Source organism: Lipophrys pholis (genome assembly GCF_963383615.2).
Source record: "Lipophrys pholis genome assembly, contig: SCAFFOLD_29, whole genome shotgun sequence".
Taxonomy (NCBI): Eukaryota; Metazoa; Chordata; class Actinopteri; order Blenniiformes; family Blenniidae; genus Lipophrys; species Lipophrys pholis.
The window spans coordinates 650,035-660,142 of NW_028292107.1; positions in this window are offsets into that span (position 1 = coordinate 650,035).

Below are 10,108 nucleotides of genomic sequence, written 5' to 3' on the forward strand. Positions count from 1 at the left end.
CTGGACATTTGCAACAGGTCATGAATTTCATTGCATATATCAAAAATCGAATTAGATCCACCAAATCTCTAGTTTAAACTCATGTTGATGTGTTCCCACTGGAATGTTCTCACCACCGTGTGTGTAGTTGCATCCCTTCTTTCTCTAACTCTGTATGTGTGTGTTCATGGTCTGACCTTGGCACAATCGAGTGCATTTCACCTCGCGTCAGGGCAGGTCGTCGTCACGTCCTCGTCACTTTACATTGAGACACCGCTGGATATCTACCACCCAACTTTAGTAGCAGAAAAATGCCTATTCAGCATTAAGGAAAGTAGACCCGATAGTGTTTGTCCAGAATATTATATTCACTTTGACCTCCCTGAAACAGGGTAACCTTAAATACCAACACAGAGTAAGGACCAGTTTGACCCGATATTATTTGTCTGGAATAAGCTGGTCTTCACTTTGACCTCACTGTGCAGCCTTACTCCCCCTATGGACGGATGTCCACACCGTCCCACCCATACAAGAGGATCTTTCATACAAAAGAGAACTCACTCAGTCTCAGTTGATCCTGGATCTGTCTCTGTTTGTTTACTTTTGTTGGGATTCCGTCCCCCTCTCACCTCCAGTGGATCTGTCCTACAACAATTCAGCTGGAGGACTTTTTGTAGGAAAAGCCTGAGCTGCACGTTTCAGCTCCGATCCTGGAGACGAGAGGGATGTTGGAATCCGGCTCCAAGGACCAAGTTGTCAGGAGACTTTTCCTGGTGAGAAAACCTCATGGAGACAGAAAACACAGGAATCAGACTGAGAGCCGTTTGAGAAAGTTTAAGACCATTTTATTACATTATTCTTGCAAGAAGAGACAAAGTCCCGGTCCAACCTCTGCATGATTGTCCAGGAGTTTGTCTCACTCTGAAGTCAGACAGTTCCTTCTAAAAAGGCTGAAACTGTTTTGAGTCTGTATTGAAGGACACCAAAAGCAGCTCAGAGGTTTGAACAGTGCCGACACAGGTCATCCCTGAACACAGACTGAACATTACACACCATTCTTTATCAGACTAAACAAGATTTCCATAACACAACCTCATAACAACATTTTAAACAACTATATTCTGAACTAAAACACTCTTAAAACTACACTCTGTTAAACAATGACGCTAAGATTTCAGATATTTCACTCACCATTGTGTGTTTCCTCCTTTGGCTTCTCTTGCCAAATGCATTATGGGTAAATTGGCTTACCAAGCCTACACAGATCCGTGTCGATGCATCCTCGATAAAGTCGGCGGAGCGAGGACACACAGGTACACGAGAACACAAGTATGGACAGTATAGGTATTGGAAAACTGCCCCTGTTTTGATGACTTGTGGCTTGAGTGTTGTTGAATTTGTGTCTTTGGTTTTAATAAGAATTTAAAAGTAACATCAAATTTTATATGATACAAGCAAAGGTGGAGAATACAAGACCTCCGACAGGTAATGCAGCACTAAAAGTGTGCTGAAGGGGGCGCTGTGGCTTAGCTGGTCAAAGTACCTGTGTAGTAATCAGGAGATCCTGGGTTCAAATACCAGCAGTCCCTGACAACATTACATTTATGAAGTGACTGGGAGAGATCATAGCTTGAGCTTTACTTTGAAAGCTCAAACGGAAGGAAGTTGATGTCGAATACAGCTCTTAAAACTTCACTCGTACATTTGATCACAAATATTGTTCTATTTAAATAATGACTTTGATTTTCAAAACAAACCGAATCTTTCAAAAATACAAACTATATAATGTAACAATACTCAGATTTTAATTTACATAATACTGGTAATACAAAATGTGATTTATGTAATTGTATTTGATAGGATAAACCTAACAAATTAAAATTACATTTTAAAACAGGTTTGATTAGACCACAAACTATATAATAATGACAAATCAATAATTATACAGGTTGTTTGACTTAACAGACAGCTTGTGACCTGTCTCTTTCAACTGACTCTGGATGTCTCAGATGTCCATCAATGTTATGTTTCATTTGTCAACTAGTTCTGGCTGTCAAATAGACGTCCAGAATTACGGCCTGGATTGATGGACGGTCTTGGACGTCTATAAATGTCACTAGCTCAGTGAGTTTGATCTGCAACAGAAGCTGATCTCCTTTCAATCTGCTTTGATCTGCTGTGATCTCAGCACTGGAGATGCCATGGAGCCATGTATACGCTGAGATCAAAGTAGATTTATTCAAAGGAGAAAGCAGCTTTATTCAGCCCCTTCAGCATTCACACTTGAATTTTCTTCTGGAAATGCAAACCTCTAGTTAAAGTAGACTTCCTGTTTGATGGCGAATATTAAAGTTTAAGGCGTGGCCACAAAAGCAAATTGCAGATTTCCTGTAGGATTTAGATGAGGAGTGTCAACACGTGATTTTTAGATCTTGATGAGATGAACAAGTGAGTTTTGGTTTGATCTCTACGACATTCCTACTGGCCGTGGTGTATCGTTTCATCCATCCATCCATCCATCCATCCATCCAACCATCATCCTTCCTTCCTTCCATCCATCCATTCGTCATCCATCCACCAATCCATCCTTCCTGATCCATCAATCCATCTACCAATCATCCTTCCATCCATCCATCCATCAATCCATATACCAATCCATCCTTCCATCCATCCATCCATCTGTCATCCATCCATCCTTCCTTCCATCCATCAATCCATTGTTCCATCCATCCATCATCCATCCATTCATCCATCCATCTTTCATCTATCCCTCATTCATCCACCCATCCCTCGATCCATCCATCAATTCATATACCTTCCTTCCTTCATCTATCCATCCATCATCCATCCATCCATCCATTTATCAATCTGTCATCCATCCGTCATTCCTCCATCCATCCATCTACCAATCCATCCATCCATCCATTTATCAATATGTCATCCATCCGTCATTCATCCATCCATCCATCTACCAATCCATCCTTCCGTCCATCCTTCCATCCATTTGCCATCCATCCATCCATCCATCTACCAATCCATCCTTCCTCATCCATCCATCCATCTACCAATCCATCGTTCAATCCATCCATATGTCATCTATCCATCCATCCATCCATCAATCATCCATTTACCAATCCATCCTTCCTCACCCATCCATCCATTCATCTATCAATCCATCCTTCCATCTATCAATCCATCCATCATCCTTCCTTCCATCCATCATCCATCCATTCATCCATCATGCATCCATCATCTACCAATCCATCATTCGATCCATCAATCGATCGAACAATCCATCCATCATCCTTCCTTCCATCCATCCATCCATCCATCCAGCAATCCATCATTCATCCAACCATCCATCTATCCCTCCCTCCATCCATCCATTCATCAACCTTCCTTCCATCCATCCATCATCCATCCATCCATCAATCTGTCATCCATCCATCCGTCATTCATCCATCCATCGACCAATCCTTCCGTCCATCCATCCTTCCATCATCCATCCATTCGTCATCCATCTACCAATCCATCCTTCCTTCCTTCCTTCCTTCCATCCATCATCCATCCATTCATCCATCATGAATCCTTCATCTACCAATCCATCCTTCGATCCATTCCATCCATCCATCCATCCATCCATCAATCATCTATCCGTCATTCATCCATTCATCCCACCCTCCATCCATCATCCATCAACATTCCTTACATCCATCCATCCATCATCCATCCATCCATCAATCTGTCATCCATCTGTCATTCATCCATTCATCCATCCATCTACCAATCCATCCTTCCATCATCCATCCATTCGTGATAACTTTACGTAGAATTATTCCAACATACTCTATGTCGACATGCACTATGTCTACATGCTCTATGTCTACTTGCTCTATGTCTATATGCTCTATGTCTACATGCTCTATGTCTATATGCTCTATGTCTAAATGCTCTATATCTATATGCTCTATGTCTACTTGCTCTATATCTATATGCTCTATGCCTACATAAAATAAGTCTACATGCTCTATGTCTATATATATCTATGTCTATATACTATATGTCTACATGCTCTATGTCTATATGCACTATGTCTACTTGCTCTATGCCTTCTTGCTCTATGTCTATATGCTCTATGTCTACATGTTCTATGTCTACGTACTCTATGTCTATATGCTCTATGACTATATACTCTTTGTCTACATGCTCTATGTCTACATGCTATATGTCTATATGCTCTATGTCTACATGCTCTATGTCTATATGCCCTATGTCTATATACTATAAGTATTTATTCTCTATGTCTATATGCTCTATGTCTTCATGCTCTATGTCTACATACTCTATGTCTACATACTCTATGTCTACATTCACTATGTCTACATGCTCTATGTCTATATACTCTATGTCTATATACTATATGTCTACATGCTCTATGTCTACATGCTCTATGTCTAAATGCTCTATGTCTATATACTCTATGTCTATATGCTCTATGTCTTAATGCTATATGTCTACATGCTCTATGTCAAAATACTCTATGTCTATATGCTCGGTGTCTATATGCTCTATGTCGACATGCTCTATGTCTACATATTCTATGTCTATATGCTCTATGTCAACATTCTCTATGTCTATATGCTCTATGTCTATATAATCTATGTCGACATGCTCTATGTCTACATGTTATATGTCTTTATACTCTATGTCTATATGCTCTATCTCTACATGCTCTATGTCTATATGCTCTATCTGTATATGCTCTATGTCTACATACTCTATGTCAATATGCTCTATGACTACATGCTCTATGTCTAAGTGCTCTATGTCTTAATACTTAATGTCTTTTTGCTCTATGTCTATATGCTCTATGTCTACATACTATATGTCTACATACACTATGTCTATATAATCTATGTCTACATGATCTATGTCTACATGCTATATGGCTATATGCTCTATGTCTATATACTCTATGTCTATATGCTCTATCTCTACATGCTCTTTGTCTCCAAACTCTATGTCAATATGCTCTATGACTACATGCTCTATGTCTACGTGCTCTATGTCTTTATACTCTATGTCTTTATGCTCTATGTCTACATACTCTGTCTACATACTATATGTCTACACACTCTATGTCTATATAATCTATGTCTACATGCTCTATGTCTTTATACTCTATGTCTATATGCTCTATGTCTACATACTCTATGTCTACATACTATATGTCTACATACTATATGTTTACATGCTATATGTCTATATACTCTCTGTCTATATGCTCTATCTCTACATGCTCTATGTCTATATGCTCTATGTCTATATACTCTATGTCCATATGCTCGTTCTCTTAATGCTATATGTCTACATGCTCTATATCTAAAAACTCTATGTCTATATGATCGGTGTCTATATGCTCTATGTCTACATGTTCTATGTCTACAAGACCTATGTCTATATATTCTATGTCTACATGCTCTATGTCTACAAGCTCTATGTCTATATGCTCTTTGTCAACATTCTCTATGTCTACATGCTCTATGTCTAAATGCTCTATGTCTATATACTCTATGTCTATATGCTCTATGTCTTAATGCTCTATGTCTTTATCTTCTATGTCTATATTCTCTATGTCTATATACTCTATGTCTACATACTCAATGTCTATATGCTCTATGTCTATATGCTCTATGCCTACATGCACTAAGTCTACATGCTCTATGTCTATATATATCTATGTCTATATACTATATGTCTACATGCTCTATGTCTATATGCACTATGTCTACTTGCTCTATGCCTTCTTGCTCTATGTCTAAATGCTCGATGTCTATATGCTCTATGTCTACATGCTCTATGTCCACATGCTCTATGTTTACATGCACTATGTTTATATGCTCCATGTCTACATGCTCAATGTCTATATGCTCTATGTCTACATGCTCTATGTCTACTTGCTCTATGTCTATATACTCTATGTCTACATGCTCTATGTCTATATGCTCGATGTCTATATGCTCTATGTCTAAATGCTCTATGTCTATATTAAGTGTGAATTCTCAAACACATTCTAACAATCCTCTTGTCTTGTGGATGTAAAGCATAACTAATCAGTCATTTCACACAATCATTACTACCACCAACTGTGCCTGGTTAGTACCCATTAGTACCCATTAGTGCCTCTGGGATGCATGAAAACTGTAATAACTGGATTTATATAGTACTTTCTTCACGCTGACTCAAAGCACATCCAGAGACCATTATTCATTCATTCCAGTCCCACCAGTGATGCTAAGCTACGTTGTAGCCACAGCTGCTCTGGGGCTGCAGACAGAGGCGTAGCTGCCATTTTGCACCAACAACCCCTCCGACCACCACCAACATTCATACAAGGCAATGTGGGTAAAGTGCCTTGCCCAAGGACACAATGACAATGCCTTTTTGATAGAGTGGGATTCAAACTGCCAACCCTCCAGTTATTGGACGACCGACTCTACCACTGAGCCACAATCACCCTTAAAGTATAAAACTCCATTGTGTTAAAATTTTGTTTAGCTCAGGGTTTGTTTTTGTCCCTGATGGTCAGTAGTTCCATTTCTTCAGCGGAACAATGGAACTGCTGCTTTGATGGTCCATTACCAGAACACAAACCATCCATTACCAGAACACAAACCATCCAGTGACAGGTTGGATTTTACTCCTGTCATTCCAGAATACTTCACAGCAACTACCCAGCTAAAGTCGTATTACTACAGAAGACTGTCCCCTGATGTTTCCTGCTGAATAGTTTGGAGGTTTTTAGATTTGGCCCAGATAGTACAGTTTGAAGATGACCTCCATTTCCAGAAGGTTAAATACTTTCTGCAATATTCAATCCAGCTGCTCTGAGAAATAAGTTCAATGAGATAGAAAACTCAAACCAACATCTGGCTGTGATGATTCTCTTTCATTTTGTTGTCGGGGTTTTTTAAAATCCCTGTTCAGGTTTGCAGTAAAACACAGCAGTTCTTCATTCCAGCTTCAAATGGAGAGAAAACTGGTTTTCCTGAAGCAAAACTTCTCACCTGCAGCCAATCAGGCAGTGAGAAAATATCATGCAATACAGCCAGCAGTCTGCTCAGATGTTTCCTGATTGTTTTCAAATCCAGAGCGGAGCTTTTCAGCTTCTTCAAGAAGGAACAACCGACGAAACATTTGTTGAGTTTCAAAACAGCGAGCAAGAAGAGTCTCCACTTCTGCACCTTGGTGGTCAGGATCAGTGTCTGCTTCGTCTCACTCAGAAGTGAGAATCATATGGAGACACAACACTGTGTTGGCAGGCCTGGGCAGCTCAAATGGTAGAGCATCAGACTTTTAATCTGAGGGTCCAGGGTTCAAGTCCCTGTTCAGGCTGTTTGTGTGAAGAAACTTGAAACTGAGCAAGATGACTATTGCAGCAATGTCATCAGTAGGATAAAACTAAGCTGTCTCTTGATGGTCTACGACAGGGTGTCCAAACTGGGTCAGAGAGTGCTGGTGTCCTGCATGTTTTAGTTCTCTGCCTGCTTCAGCATACCTGAATCTAATGATGATGTCATCACCAAGGTTGTGAAAAAGAACAATAATGAGCCTTTCATCACAAAGTGGATGGGAGAGGCACCGGATGGAGATCAACGGAGATCAAAGCCGGAGGAAATCTTGGATCTGAGCATCTCCATGGCAAAAGACACTGATCTCCTTTGATCTGATAGGAGATCAGCACTGGAGCCATGGAGATGCTCAGATCAAAGGAAATCAGCTTTGTAGAGTTGTAATGTGCTCGTACTCATCCTTACATTTTTCTAGAAATTTGTCTTCAATCACCTTTTCTCTATCTACACCCTCTACTTGAACCTTTACCTGTTTATTTATTTCATATTTTCCAAATATCATGATTTTGGTTTGACCTAGATTTAATGAATTAGATTTCATTTCTCTGAATGTATCTAGTATGTCGTTGAAGAGTTTTTCTAGGATTTGGGAGAATTGTGGGTCTGTAGTTTGTGAAGTGTGTCTGTTTTCAATAACAGTATCCTTACTGGAAGCCTGTTGAATGATACTATGTAGAACCTTCTATGTACTGCTGACATGGTCTTTATTGTTTTCTGGTACTTTCTTAACCCTCCTATTCTCCTTGGGGTCAATTTGACCCCTTTCAATGTTTATCACTCAAAAAATAATAGTTGCCTTTGATTTTTTTGCTTTTTTTTTGCTTTTTTTAGCAGCTCTTTGACAGTGAAAGTGACAGAGAGGAGATTGTGTCAGAGACAGAGGATTATGTTGAGGAGGAACCTGATTCTGAGGGATTCTCATCTGATGAGAATGAGAGTGTTGACCCTCCTGTTGTCTCTCAACAACCAGCAGACACGGTCACCTCCAAAAATGGAAAGATAACATGGTCACTTTCCCCACGTCAACAGCAGGGTAGACTTAGTGCTCCTAATGTTATCAAAATGGTTCCAGGCCCCACAAGATATGCAATCAGCCACACTGAAGATATAAAATCATCATTCGAACTCTTCATTACCTCATCAATTGAGAATATTGTACTTGGGATGACAAATTTAGAGGGTAAGCGTGTCTATGGGGACAGTTGGAAAGACCTGGATGCAGTTGACTTGGAAGCCTACATTTGCTTGCTCATTTTGGCCGGGGTTTATAAATCAAAAGGTGAAGCAACAGCAAGCCTCTGGAACGCTGAGACTGGAAGGGCAATATTTCCAGCCACCATGTCTCTGAAGACTTTGCAAGTTTTGTCCCGTGTCATACGCTTTGACGACAAGCAAACAAGGCAGGGCCGACGAGAACGTGACAAACTTGCAGCAATAAGGGATGTGTGGGACAAGTGGGTGCAGCGTTTACCCCTGCTTTACAATCCAGGCCCCCACGTGACTGTCGATGAGTGCTTGGTTGCATTTCGTGGGCGCTGTCCATTCTGACAATATATGCCAAGCAAACCTGCCAAATATGGCATCAAAATATGGGCAGCATGTGATGCAGAGTCCAGCTTTGCTTGGAATATGCAGGTCTACACGGGCAAATCTCCTGGCGAAGCACCGGAAAAAAATCAGGGCACAAGGGTTGTGCTAGATATGGCTGAGGGACTGCATGGGCATAATATTACATGTGATAATTGTTTTTACATCTTATGCCCTGGGTGAGGAACTGCTCAAAAGGAAGATCACAATGTTGGGAACAGTAAGAAAGAATAAACCAGAGCTTCCCTCTGAACTTCTTGCTGTCAAGAACAGGAAGGTAACATCTTCAGTGTTTGCCTTTACTGACAAAGCAAATGTGGTCTCCTATTCCCCCAAGAAAGGGGAAAATGTCCTGCTGCTCAGCACCATGCACAAAGATGCTGCCCTGAGCAGCAGAGAAGACAAAAACCCACAAATGGTACTGAACTACAATGAGACAAAGGGAGGCGTGGACAACCTGGACAAGGTCACAGCCACATACAGTTGTCGACGCATGACTGCCCGTTGGCCCCTTGTCATCTTCTTCCACATCATTGATGTGAGTGCATACAATGCATTTGTGATATGGAGTGAGATCAACCAAGACTGGAACAGGGGAAAACTGAGCCGAAGGAGGATTTTCCTGGAGCAGCTTGGTAATGCACTGGTGAAACCTCTGATTGAGAGAAGACGGTGCCTTCCAAGAGCATCAACAGCTGCTGTAGCTATTGTGAGGGAGATACAGACAGAAACAAACACCCAAATTCCTCCAGTGGCACAAACAGCAGGCAAGAAACGTGGCAGGTGTCAGGTTTGTCCCACCCGCAATGATTCTAATACAAGCATGACCTGTTCGAAATGCAAAAAATATGTCTGCAATGAGCATGCTCACACTCTCTGCACATCCTGTGTGCAGTAGTGCAGACTAAAAGTTTGACTGTGGGGCTAAAGAACTGTTCCACGTTCTGCCTGAAGTTCTCATTATGTTTTTCTGTTTCAGAGATGGGTGAATTTTCAAACATGTAATCCCCCAACACACTAAAAAACAAACCTAAAAAACTAAAAAAAAACATATAAAACAAAAAAAGCAAGAAAAGAAATCATAACCAAAAAAACAAAAGCAAAAAAAAACTCTTTAACTCTGTCACTGC